Source organism: Gorilla gorilla, chromosome 21 (assembly GCF_029281585.2).
Source record: "Gorilla gorilla gorilla isolate KB3781 chromosome 21, NHGRI_mGorGor1-v2.1_pri, whole genome shotgun sequence".
Taxonomy (NCBI): Eukaryota; Metazoa; Chordata; class Mammalia; order Primates; family Hominidae; genus Gorilla; species Gorilla gorilla.
This window is the reverse complement of record NC_073245.2, coordinates 46580548-46594514: the sequence shown is the minus strand read 5'-3', so window position 1 is coordinate 46594514 and position 13967 is coordinate 46580548. Positions and strand designations below refer to the sequence as shown.

Genomic DNA, 13967 nt, shown 5'->3' with positions numbered 1-13967 from the left:
GGCTCACGCAAATCCTCTAAAATTAAACTCCACCCCTTGAAGTCCATTCCTGCCTCTGCACCTTGGCATATTCTGAATAACTAACTAACTTCCCTCCTTCTATCTGCCTTAATAATTATTCTACATACCTCTCATTCAGTACTAGACTGCTTTGAGGTATTGTTTGAACTGTTTTATTTATTTATTTATTTTTGAGACAGGGTCACACTCTGTTGCCCAGACTAGAGTGCAGTGACATATCAGTGACATGATATCAGTGCAGTGACATGAGCTCACTGCAGCCTCAACCTCCTGGGCTTAAGCGACCCTTGCACTTCAGCTGGGACAATAGGCGCACACCACCATCATGCCTGGCTGATTTTTATGAGGCTTTTTTGCAGAGACAGTGTTTCACCATGCTGCCGAGGCTGGTTAAATCTTTATGTGGGTAAGAACTTTCTTCTTAGAGGGCAGAGAACATGGGTTATGCTGCAGAAAGTCAAGCCCCAGATCAGAGGTTGTAAAGCGGCAAGCCACAAGACAAATTCTGCCCACAGTGGTAATTTGTTTGGCCCACAGTGTTTACACTATGAATTCATAAGTTGCCAACATTTAACAATAAAAATTTCTTACAAAATCTTGATTTCTAGCTTCTCCTTAGAAAAAAATTAAGATGTTCAGTCTGCACTTGGTCTGCACTCTCCCCAAGGTCAATAGTAAGCCAACAGTGAATTGTACACTTTAAAGTAGTGAATTTTGCCTCAATTTTTTTTTAACCTTCTGAAAACTTTCTTTTTAATTTTGAAAAATATAATGACGGGATCTCGCTATGTTGCTCAAGCTGGTCTCAAACTCCGAGGCTCAAGCAATCCTATCACCTTGGCCTCCCAAAGTGCTGGGATTATAGACGTGAGCCACAGCAACTGGTAAAAAAAAAAAAAAAAAATTTTAACTACCAATACATTGTGAGTGTATTCCCAAGACCTTAAGTAGTATTTTTAAATTATTTTAATTGACAAAAAAGGTATATATTTATCATGTAAAACAGGTTTTATTTATTTATTGAAATAAAATAAAGACGGGGTCTCACTATGTTATCCAGGCTGGTCTCAAACTCCTGGCCTCAAGAGATCCTCCTGCCTTAGCCTCTTAAAGTGCTGGGATTATGGCATGAGCCACCATGACCAGCCCATAACATGTTTTAAAATATGTACACGTTGTGGAATGGCTAAATCGAGCTAAATAACATATACATAACCTCACATACTTACTTTTACCTCCATTAAAAAAAAAAAAAAAAAAGGCCAGGTGCGGTGGCTCACGCCTGTAATCTCAGCATTTTGGGAGGCCGAGGCAGGTGGATCACCTGAGGTCAGAAGTTCGAGACCAGCCTGACCAACATGGAGAAACCTCGTCTCTGCTAACAATACAAAATTAGCTGGGCGTGGTGGCACACACCTGTAATCCCAGCTACTTGGGAGGCTGAGGCAGGAGAATTGCTTGAACCCGGGAAGCGGAGGTTGTGGTAAGCCGAGATTGCGCCATTGCACTCCAGCTGGGGCAACAAGAGCGAGATTCTGTTTCAAAAAAAAAAAAAAAATCACGCCGGGCGTGGTGGCTGACACCTGTAATCCCAGCACTTTGGGAGGCCGAGGCAGGTGGATCACCTGAGGTCAGGAGTTCAACACCAGCCTGGCCAAAATGATGAAACCCTATCTCTACTAAAAATACAAAAAATTAGCCAGGTGTGGTGGAGAGCACCTGTAATTCCAGCTACTTGGGAGGCTGAGGCAGGAGAATTGCTTGAACCCGGGAGGCAGAGGTTGAGGTTGCAGTGAGCCAAGATCATGCCACTGCACTCCAGCCTGGGCAACAAAAGTGAAACTCTGTCTCAAAAAAAAAAAAAAAAAATTGTAAGCCAAAGCTGCTTTAACAGCTGCTCCCTTGGAGGGGAATGAACTCCCTAGTTCACTTAAAGTCCCAATCTGATCTGTCATTACTTACTAAATGTTCATCCAGCCCTTGCAGGCATTTAAATTTACAATGCTCAGCCTAAATAGGTTTACTGAATGATTAATGAACTCAGATCATAACTTTAAGAAAGATAAGGTTGATGGTAATGATGATAATGAAAACGACTAACACTTCACACTGTGAGCCAAGTCTTGTTCAAGCAGAAACACATAATACCTATGTATATATGCTATTACTATTCCCAATTTACAGATGAGAAAACTAAGGCACAAAGAAGTTAGGCAAGTTGGCCAAGATCACACCACCAATACACAGTAGAGTCAAAATTCAAAATCAGCTTAACTCCAGTAAATACTGTTAACTCCTACAATATAATCCTTTAGACTAAAATCCTTTCCTTTGTGACCAACTGAATTTGATTATTTGGAAAAATAATCAAGACAAAATTGTAGAACCTACTCTTTCTTTGCACGAATGAAGGCCTAACAAGCAAATCAAAGTTCACCTGAATGCAGATGGTTATTTCTGAAGCTTATCTTGTCTTAAAAAAATAAAAAATAAAAAGTCCATCCTGGCCAACATGGTGAAACCCCGTCTCTACTAAAATACAAAAAATTAGCCAGGCGTGTTGGTGGGCACCTGTAGTCCCAGCTACATGGGAGGCTGAGGCAGGGGAATCGCTTTAACCTGGGAGATGGAGATTACAGTCAGCCGAGACTGTGCCACTGCACTCCAGCCTGGCGACAACAAGACTGCATCTTAAAAAAAAAAAAAAAAAAAAGTTCTCTTGTAACTGACAAAGAAAAGGTTGTGGAATCCAGTAAAATAATAAACATTTTCTCAGAAAGCAAGCAAGTTAGTAGATATTTCTGGAGTGAGTTAAGCTCAATATGTAGATGAATTCTTAACCTGTAAGTGACGACGTAGTATTAAAATTATTCTCTTTTCTGGGACAGAAGGATAGATCTATTAGGGTAAGCAATTTCCAGACATGGAAAAAAAAAATGCAAGTTGCTGGAGGGCAGAGATTGCTTTTTCACCATAAGTCCCTGCAATGTCTAGCATACAGCAGCACTTAAAATACATTCAATTATGTTAGGCCGAATGCCTATAATTCCAGCACTTTGGGAGGCCAAGGCAGGCGGATCACCTGAAGTCAGGAGTTCGAGACCAGCCTGGCCAATATGGTGAAACCCCATCTCTAGTAAAAATATAAAAATTAGCTGGCCATGGTGGCAGGGACCTGTAATCCCAGCTAGCCAGGAGGCTGAGGCAGGAGAATGGCTGGAACCCAGGAGACGGAGGTTGCAGTGAGCCAAGATTATGCCACTGCACTCCAACCTGGGCGAGAACAAGACTCTGCCTCAAAAAAAAAAAAAAAAAAAAATACATTTGGCCAGGTGCAGTGGCTTATGCCTGTAATCCAGAACTTTGGGAGGTCGAGGCAGGTGGATTATTTGAGGTCAGGAGTTCAAGATCAGCCTCACCAACACGGTGAAACCCTATCTCTAGTAAAAATACAAAATTAGCTGGGCGTGGTGGCACATGCCTATAATCCCAGCTACTTGGGAGACTCAGGCAGGAGAATCGCTTGAACCCAGTGGGTGGAGGCTGCAGTGAGCTGAGATTGCACCATTGCACTCCAGCCTCGGCAACAAGAGAAAAACTCCGTCTCAAAAAAAAAAAAAAGGAATACATTCAATTATGTTAAAGGAACCAAAAAATCTGAACTTAATTTCTTAAATTGCAATGCAATGAAACTCTTGTAACATTTACCAACTTCCTTTTTATAATAATCAACCACTGGCAAGGAAGTCTGTTTTCCTGACAAAATCCTTAAACCAGGAGTTTTATATTTGAGTACCCCTTGGAATCTAGCACAATAGCAGCTCAACAGATCCTTGTCAAATATTACAAACTTAAACTTTCTATACTTATGTTTCCTACAGGTCTCTCAGTGCCAATGTTTAAAGCAGAACTTAAAAGGCCGGGTACGGTGGCTCATGCCTGTAATCCCAGCACATTGAGAGGCTGAGGCAGGCAGATCACGAGGTCAGGAGATCGAGACCATCCTGGCTAACACGGTGAAACCCCATCTCTACTAAAAATACAAAAAATTAGCCAGGCATGGTGGCGGGTGCCTGTAATCCCAGCTACTCAGGAGGCTGAGACAGGAGAATTGCTTGAACCCGAGAGGCGGAGGCTGCAGTGAACTGAGATTGCGCCACTGCACTCCAGCCTGGGTGACAGAGTTAGACTCCCACTCAAAAAAAAAAAAAAAAAGTAGAACTTAAAATAACATGGTTTCTCATTTATAAAGCATCAGATATTATGAAGCCTTTTTATTATTTTTTTTTTGAGACAAAGTATCCCTCTGTCACTCTGTCGCCCAGGCTGGAGTGCAGTGGCGTGAACTCGGCTCACTGCAAGCTCTGCCTCCCAGGTTCACGCCATTCTCCTGCCTCAGCCTCCCGAGTAGCTGGGACTACAGGCGCCCGCCACCACGCCCAGCTAATTTTTGTATTTTTAGTAGAGACGGGGTTTCACCATGTTAGTCAGGATGGTCTCGATCTTCTGACCTTGTGATCCGCCCGCCTCAGCCTCCCAAAGTGCTAGGATTACAGGGGTGAGCCACCGCGGCCGGCCAAAGCCTTATTATAATATATTTCTGATATCAGTCATATATTGTGATGTCAACAAAGCCATGAAAAATCAGTGAGTTAGCACATAAAGCACAGAATATAATAGAGTGAGCTGGAAAGAACCTGAGAAATCATATTCAAAGCATTCAATAGATAAGTGAGGAAACCAGGCCCAGGGAGATTTAAGTGAGCTGCCCAAGATCACAGAATTTAAGTGACCAGTAGTAATACCAATGGTAGAACGCAGGTTTCCTGAATGTTGGCTCAAATACTTTTCCACAAAGAACTGCTTTGTGAGCTTGAGATGAAATGGATATGCTGAGAAATATTTTAAATACTTTAATAATACTTTTAAATATTTTTAAAATTGCTTTATAGTAGCTATCACAAATCATCCCACCATCTCCTTCCTTTCTCTTGATTATAAAAAAGAACAGGACCGGGCTCAGTGGCTCACGCCTATAATCCCAGCACTTTGGGAGGCAGAGGCGGGCAGATCACCTGAGGTCAGGAGTTCAAGAGCAGCCTGGCCAATGTGGTGAAACCCCGTCTCTACTGAAAATACAAAATTAGCCAGGTGTGGTGGGTGCACGCCTGGCCTCCCGAGTCCCAGCTACTCAGAAGGCTGAGACAAGAGAATCACTTGAACTCAGGGGGCAGAAGCTGCAGTGAGCCAAGATGGTACCATTGCACTCTAGCCTGGGGAAGACTCCATCTCAAAAAAAAAAAAAAAAAGAAGTGATTTTATTTCCTTTGGATATATACCCAAAAGTGGCAATGCTGGATCATATTTTAGTTCTATTTTACCAGTATCTTCCTATTCAGTTTTTTTTTTTTTTTTTTTTTGAGACGGAATCTGGCTCTGTTGCCCAGGCTGGAGTGCAGTGGTGGGATCTCGGCTCACCGCAAGCTCTGCCTCCCAGGTTCACACCATTCTCCTGCCTCAGCCTCCCGAGTAGCTGGGACTACAGGTGCCTGCCACCACACCCGGCTAATTTTTTGTACTTTTAGTAGAGACGGGGTTTCACCTTGTTAGCCAGGATGGTCTCCATCTCCTGACCTCATGATCCGCCTGCCTCGGCCTCCCAAAGTGCTGGAATTACAGGCGTGAGCCACCGCGCCCAGCCTCAGCTTTCTTATCTAACAATTCACCTGCTCAACTTCATTCACTCCCTATTCTCTTACTGCTTAACTTTGTTCTACTTTTTTTTTCTTATCCAGTAGTCTTCCTTCTCTCCTGACCTTTTAAAGTGATCTGTCTTGTCCTCATGTTTTCCTTCACAATACTACTGTCAACTTCTCTCACCTTGTGGATCTAGATAACATTTCTTTTTTTTTTTTTTTTTTTGAGACAGACTCTCACTCTGTTGCCCAGGCTGGAGTATAGTGGCACGATCTTGGCTTATTGCAGTGTCCACCTCCTGGCTTCAAATGATTCTCCTGCCTCAGCCACCCAAGTAACTGGGAATACAGGCACATGACATCACACCCTGCTAATTTTTGTATTCTTAGTAGAGATGGAGTTTCACCATGTTGACCAGACTGGTTTCACACTCCTGACCTCAAGTGATCCGCCCACCTTGGCCTCCCAAACAAAGTGCTGGGATTACAGGCATGAGCCACCGTGCCTGGACAAGATAACATTTTAAGTCATGAATTCATTTCCTTTTCTAAAGATTTAATAGGTATTATTTTATTTGATCCACACAACAATGCCAGGGATGGAGACAGGAATCAATACTTACCTATTTTACAGATGTATAAACTGAGGTCTCGCAAGATTAAATAACTCGCCGAAAGTCACACAGCTTGTCAGTGGCAAAATCAAATCGGAACCCAGATCTTTTCTTTCCAAGTCCTCTATTCTTTCTGCATTGAACCATGTTGTCTTTTTTTTTTTTTTTTCCGAGACAGGGTCTCACTCTGTCACCCAGGCTGGAGTGCAGTGGCGTGATCATGGCTTACTGCAGCCTCAACCTCCTGGCTCAAGTGATCCTCCCATGTCACCCTCCCAATCAGCTAGGATTACAGGTACACGCCACCACACCAGCTGATTTTTTTTTATTTTGTGTGGAGTCAGGGTCTCGCCATGTTGTCCAGGCTGGTCTCAAACTCTTGGGTTCAAGTGATCCTCCCACCTTTGCCCCACAAAGTGCTGGAATTACAGGCATGAGCCACTGCACCTGGCCATGTTGTCTTCTTTTTCATTACCCACCTCTTAATCCTACACATGCACATGTCTAGATAGCATAAAGAGATAAACGTGTATAAAACAACACAAATAGAAAAAGTATGCATATGTATAAGGGATCTACAAAAACAGAAAAGTCAGAAAACCCAAATTAAGAGCACAGTGTGGCTCACAGGCTAATCCCTGCAGAGGCAGCTTTGGGTTTCAGAACCAAGTGAAGCTGCCTATATGTTCAACCAACTGATGCAGCTAGCATCAACACTGCTCTCTCCTCACAGCAGGTATAAGACAAGAGCTTGGCCTCTGCATCACTCTTGCCCCCAATTTCTCTCACAGAATGACACCATACCTGAAGTTCTCACAGTTTGAGTCACTTCCTTGGGTTAAGGCGTTGTCTCCACATGGCCACTGTGAAATGCATGGTACCTGAGAAAGGAAGGAGAGTCCATTAACACATTACTTCTATATTTTTTTGTTTGTTTGTTTGTTTGTTTTTGAGATGGAGTCTTGCTCTGTCGCCAGGCTAGAGTGCAGTGGCATGATATTGGCTCACTCCAACCTCCGCCTCCTGGGTTCAAGCGATTCTCCTGCCTCAGCCTCCTGAGTAGCTGGGACTACACTACGGGCGTGCGCCCCCACGCCTGGCTAACTTTTGTATTTTTAGTAGAGATGGGGTTGCACCATATTGGTCAGGCTGGTCTTGAACTCCTGACCTCGTGATCCACCCACCTCAGCCTCCCAAAGTGCTGGGATTACAGGCGTGAGCCACCGCACCCAGCTGACTTCTATAGTTAAACACATCAGATCTGCAATGACCTTGCGACTCTAAAAGCACGAAGTCTCTTTTAAAAATTTCATGGGATAGACAATTTTTAATGGAGCAGACAGGACAAAAGAAAGAACTGAGGGAAAATGATTCATACGTATTATGGGAAGATACCAATCTGAGTATGATGGCTATCTGGCAAAATGAGGATGGCCACATAAATACACCAGCCTATAAGGGTCACCATAATGATAGTCCCTGCAACTTGGAGACTCCTAGGGACAGGAAAAGAAAACGCACACCAAGGATCTGGATATAGTCAGTTCTGAAAAGAAGCAAAAAAGCTGAGCTGGCAGCAGTTTTTCAAGGACAGTACACTGCTAGACTGGAGGAGGATAGAGGCAGGAACAGCTTCTGGTTAACTGCTTCTAGTTGTGAGGATAGTTTCCAACTTAACGTTTTTAGCTGAAAGCCAACCTCCCAACCAGAGAATGCTGCAATTCAATTCTGTGAACCCCCTAACTAATTTATATTGACTCAAAGCCAGTATCATTTACAGCCATAAAAGTCAACATGCCTTTACTGAGTGCTTATTATGAGCCCAGAATTTGGCTAAGTACTATAAATACAAAAAAAAAAAACCTTACATACTTTTGTCTTAATTCTTATAAAGGAAACCAATGTCCAAAACCCAAAACAGAGACTTAGGCAACAAGAAAGAAAGTGGCAAAACAACAAAACAGATGACTATTTCCTATCAGTACTAACACGAATTTTTTTTTTTTCTTTTGAGACAGAGTCTCATTCTTGTTGCCAGGCTGGAGTGCAGTGGCACAATCTCAGCTCACTGCAACCTCCGCCTCCCAGGTTCAAGCGGTTCTCCTGCCTCAGCCTCCCAAGTAGCTGGTACTACAGGCGCATGCCACCACACCCAGATAATTTTTTGTATTTTAGTAGAGATGGGGTTTCACCACGTTGGCCAGGATGGTCTCGATCTCCTGACCTCGTGATCTGCCCGCTTCAGCCTCCCAAAATGCTGGGATTACAGGCATGAGCCACCGCGCCCAGCCCTAACACAAATTTCTTAAGACAGAATGAATACAACAAAACTTACTTCTAGGCCAAAATTCCTTGTTAAACTCTTGCCTAAACAGTCAAGACGCATAGGCTAAAAATCTCCCTTTTCTTTTTCTAGTCTAATACCAGAAGCTCTTCAGTAGTGCACATTGATCTTGGTAAACCAGAGAATACCAGTCCCAGAGTTGCAAAACCTAGTTCTAGTTCTAGTTCTTACTCTTAACTAGTTTCAGGTAAATTATTTAACCTTTAAAACAAACAAACAACAACACAACAGAAAACTAAGAGATTGGAGTTATCTAAGAATAGCATATATCTGGCACATGTCTACTACCTACTAGGTAACTGTCCACAGGAGACATCACTGATCAACCATAATACAATTTCTCAGAGCACCTACAACCAGAATCCTTCCAAACACAGTGCTTCTGGCAGCTTCCAATTACAGCTGGCCAATAAACCAAAATATATTTGCCATTACGGACTAGATAATCTCTGTAACTTCTCCCAACTCTAAAACTCAATGAGCAAGTTTCTACAGGCTGAGAGAAAAACACTCCCAACAAGCCTAGATCAATACTTCTGAGAGGCATAAATTTCAGTCCAAACTCCAAGTTCTAAATTAGCCAGGCTTGGTGGCATGCACCTGTAATTCCAGCTACTTGGGAGGCTGAGGCACACGAATCGCTTGAACCCGGGAGGTGGAGGTTGCAGTGAGCCGAGATCACATCACTGCACTCCAGCCCGCGTGGCCGAGCAAGACTCCATCTCAAAAATAGTAACAATAACAAACTTCAAGTTCTCTTCCAAATTACACCTGACATAGTTCTTTCTAATTTCTCAAAGATGCTAATGAACAATTCACTCTCATACTATACATAACATATATAACCTGGCAATATTATTCAGACTTGCTAATGGATTCTTTTGACAGAAAAGGAGCCCTTTACCCAGATTAGCTCTAAAAAAAAATCCTCATCTAAAAATATGGCAACAATATTGCACTAGTAAAAAGCTAAATCCAATCCTTTCATCATCCCCACAACCTCTCTCCAAGGTCAGGCTTTGTCACTTCTCAACTAGACTTCTGCAATAGCTACTCCTTCATCCTTTCGCTCATCACCAGAGCAATCTTTCTTTTTTTGTTTTTTGATACCTATCTTTGTCCTGCAGTACACAGCAATTTTCCTAAAACACATATGTACTCACATCATTTCCCTGTTGAAAAATCTGCATCTATTTCTTTTTTTTTCCTTCCTTTTGGTAAAGACGGGATATCACCATGTTGCCCAGGCTGGTCTCGAACTCCTGAGCTCAAGCGATTCACCCACCTCAGCCTCCCAAACTGTTGGGATTACAGGTGTGAGGCACTGAGCCCAGCCCTGTATCTATTTCTACCAATGTAAAATTCCAAATTTTTAGCATTATACTTAAAATTTTTAGCCAGAGCACAGTAGCTTACACCTGTAATCCCAACACTTTAGGAGGCCAAGGTGGGAGGACCACTTGAACACAGGAGTTCAAGACCAGACTGGGCAACGTAAAGAGAACCTTTCTCTACAAAAAAATTTTAAAAATTAGCCAGGCATGCTAATGCATGCCTGTTGTCCCAGCTACTCAGGGAGGCTGGGGTGGGAAGATCACTTGAGCTCTGGAGGTCCTGTCACTGCACTCCATCCTGCGTGACTGGGTGAGACCCAGTCTCAACAACAACAAAAAATCACTTTTCATATACTTGCTTCCTTTAACCTTTCTGACCTTGTGTTTCAAAATGCTCTCCTTCCCCATTCCACTCCATACTCCCTGAACCCTTTTTGTTTCATAATCCTCTGAATTTACACACAGCATTAAGGCATTCACTCAGCCTACCCTGTCCTTCTCTTTCCCCGCCCTTTTCACACTCCTACTCTTCATCTAAGACCCAATGTGGGTTCAGGGGCAAATCTTGCCTCTTCTAACCAATCCTCCACCCAACCACACACACAGAATTGGCCACTTCCTCTTTCGTCTCAAAGCTTTTTGACCTTTCCTTGGTAAGTCTACAGTATCATTTGCCCTCAGTGGTTCCCAAGACCATCAGAATTACCTAAGGCATGTGTTAAAAATAAATTGGTTGAAGCCAACCCAGACCTACTAAATCCATCTCAGAAGGTAAGACCCTGGAATTTCTAAGCTCTCCTAATTATTCTAATGGTCAAATTTGGGGACTACTGGTTTGTCTGCCTCTCCCAATAAGTGAAAAGATGTATTTTTTAGGGCCAGGAGTGGCGGCTCATGCCTGTAAACCCAGCACTTTGGGAGGCCAAGGCAGGTGGATCACGAGGTCAGGAGTTCGAGACCAGCCTAACCAATATGGTGAAAACCCATCTCTACTAAAAAATACAAAAAAATTACCGCGAGTGGTGGCACGCGCCTGTAGTCCCAGCTACTAGGGAGGCTGAGGCAGGAGAATTGCTGGAACCCGGGAGGCGGAGGTTACAGTAAGCCGAGATCACACCGCTGTACTCCAGCCTGGGTGACAAAGTTAGATTCCGTCTCAAACAAACAAACAAAGATGTATTTTTTTCTAAAGAATGTAGAAATGTTTGATTCTAGAATACACTGAAGAAGTAGTCTGTACTCATTTTTTTTAATTTCATATCATATCCTTGGTGACTTGACCTGTATGCTGAATGTAATGGAATTCCTTTTGGACTCACAAAACTTAAATTCACGGTTCAAAGAAGCAGTAGAATTTCCACCTTCATTTCTAAGTTTTTTTTTTATTTTTTGAGACAGGGTCTCACTCTGTCACCCAGGCTGGAATGCAGTGGCAACGGTAACAGCTCACCGCAGCCTCGACCCTCCGGACTCAGGTGATTCCCCCACCTCAGCCTCCTGAGTATCTGGGACCACAGGCACCCGCCACCACACCCGGCAAATCTTTGTATTTTTTGTAGAGACGGGGTTTCACAGTGTTGCCCAGGCTGATCTCCAATTCCTGGGCTCACGTAATCTGCCCACCTCGGCCTCCCAAATTGCTGGGATTACAGGCGTGAGCCACCACACCCATCCCATTGCTTTTTTTTTTTTTTTTTTTTTGAGACGGAGTCTCGCTCTGTCACCCAGGCTGGAGTGCAGCAGCGAGATCTCGGCTCACTGCAGCCTCCACCTCCCGGGTTCAAGCCATTCTCCTGCCTCAGCCTCCCTAGTAGCTGGGACTACAGGTGCGCGCCATCACGCCCAGGAATTTTTTTTTTTTTTTTTTTTTGTATTTTTAGTAGAGACGGGGTTTCACCATGTTGGCCAGGATGGTCTCGAACTCCTGACCTCATGATCTGCCCGCCTCGGCCTCCCAAAGTGCTGGGATTACAGGCGTGAGCCACACACAGCACTCGGTCCATTTCTTAATCTTAAAAATAAATCGTAGCTTAAATAAACCTGTAAATACACATAGCAAGCTCTCGGCAGATCTGCCATGAGTACTTCACCTCAACTGATAAACCATTCCTTAGCCGATTTTGAGAATGGAAATACACTGCCTTTACATACATACTTCCTGAAGATCGAATTCTATCAGGAAAAGATGCAGGAGAACCCACCTAAGTGGGTGGCTGGCTCCAGGGTCTTACTAATTTTCAAGGCAAAAATCCCACACTTCCCCATCCCCCACTCCAAACCAAGTATACTGCAGCTGTGGAAGAATGGCAGAAAATGTAATAAGATTAGGATACGAATACAACCAAGAAAATAAGGTTGCGTTGTTATTGGGGATAATGAATTCCTGGCCCTTTACAACTTCACCTGGTTACATGTCCAACTAACTTTAGGCCCAGCGTCTACTTCGGGCGCACAAATTCTGCGATTCTCTTTCCTGTCGCGGACGGGAACTGTCTTGGAAAACTTGAGTTCTCCACTTAAAAGTCATGTCATCATGTTTCGACCCTTAGAATACGTTCAACGGCTACTTTTTTCTTTTCTCTGCTAAAGAAAAGGGCACTCTCCGGAGGAAGGGCAGTGACAGCTCCACGTCTGCAAAAGTCGGCGCCGCCACGACGGTGGCGGACGTCGGGGAGGGCGCCGGAGCCGGGACCACCACGCCGGGGGGACAATGGAAGGAGGAGGCGAGTGGGAGAGAGAAGGGGAGGCAGCCGCTGTGCTGGGCCCTTCTAGCGACTGGGGGCTCGGAAAAGTCTCGAGAAGGCCAGCTGGGTGGCGGGGGACCCGGTCGCCGCCCCTCACAGGGCCACGTCGCCCGCGCCGGCCCCGGCCGCCGGGCCCCGCGCGTAGGCCGAACCGCTGGAGAGTGGCCCCAGGCGGGGCTGAGGGGCAAGGGGCCGGACGGTACCCACGCCCGTCGTGGCCCAGCCCTTTCACAACTTGGAGCCCGCGAGGCGAAGGCCTCCGGGAGCCTGTGCCAGACATTGATCCCTCCGAACGTCCAGACAACCCACCCCCACCGCCCGGCCCGGGCCAGTAGCCCGAGCTCCCCGCGCCCCCGACAGACACCGGCTCTGGAAGAAGGAGCAGCCGCGGCTCTGGGGTCCCGACCCGCGCGTCCCACTCTTCTACCCTAGTTCTCCCCGAACATTCTCATCCGGACTCCCTCCCTCTCCCGAGAACTGCCCCGAGTTCGCCCACGGGTGTTTACCGGGACTCGGGGCGGCGGCGACTCCTCAGTCCCTAGACTAAGATGGCAGCCGGTCCCGAGCCCCGACCACAGCTACTAGAGCGAGTTAGCAGCTAAAGCGCAGGCGCCTGAGCGCGGAAGTGGTCTAGACTACAAGCCCCAGCAGGCCTTGCGCGCCAGCCGTCCGGCCCGCCCCTGGCTTGAAGAGCTGGCTGCGGTGGTAAATCAGTTAAATCTCAGTTTTCCTCAGCTCCAGGTGAGATGGGCGCGAGCGGCTCCCAGCACCTCCAGGCTTTTTTTTTTTTTTTTTAACACCCCGCCCACCAGAGCCTATAAGGACTGTGATTCTCAAACTATGGTGTGCATCAGAATCACCTAGAGAGCTTATTAAAACTTACACTGCTGACCCCCACCCCCAGAGTTTCTGATCAGAAGATCTGGCATAGGAGGATAGGGTCTGATAATTTGCATGTCCAACAAGCTCTCTAGTGATACTGCTAGTGAGTGAAATCATAATTTGAGAACCACTGGGCTATATAGCTTAGTTTATAACTTAGTTGTTCTTTTTTCTTTTTCTTTTCCTTTTCTTTCTTTTTTCTTCTTTTTGAGATAAGGTCTCACCCTTCACCCAGGCTGGAGTGCAGTGGTGCAGTCATAGCTCACTACGGCCTCACACTCCTGGGCTCAAGCGAGCCTCCCACCTGGGCCTCCTGAGTAGCTGGGACTGCA

The 13967-nt window shown here is 45.2% G+C and overlaps 1 protein-coding gene across 8 annotated transcripts in view; it reads right to left on the bottom strand.

Moving 5' to 3' along the window:
- The window catches only part of ITCH (itchy E3 ubiquitin protein ligase), a 142317-nt gene extending 128953 nt beyond the window's left edge, over positions 1-13364 (bottom strand). For 4 of the 8 annotated variants that reach the window (XM_063702340.1, XM_063702341.1, XM_055373352.2 and 1 more), the window contains exons 1-2: positions 13260-13358; positions 7136-7212 (exon numbers count right to left, since the gene is read on the bottom strand). The gene's annotated coding sequence lies outside the window, so the exon portion shown is untranslated. Of the gene's footprint in view, positions 1-7135; positions 7213-11023; positions 11136-13259 lie in introns of those variants that run through there. The other 4 variants (XM_019017147.4, XM_019017146.4, XM_063702339.1 and 1 more) reach the window with 2 other exon arrangements.
- Between the last annotated feature and the right edge of the window lie 603 nt (positions 13365-13967).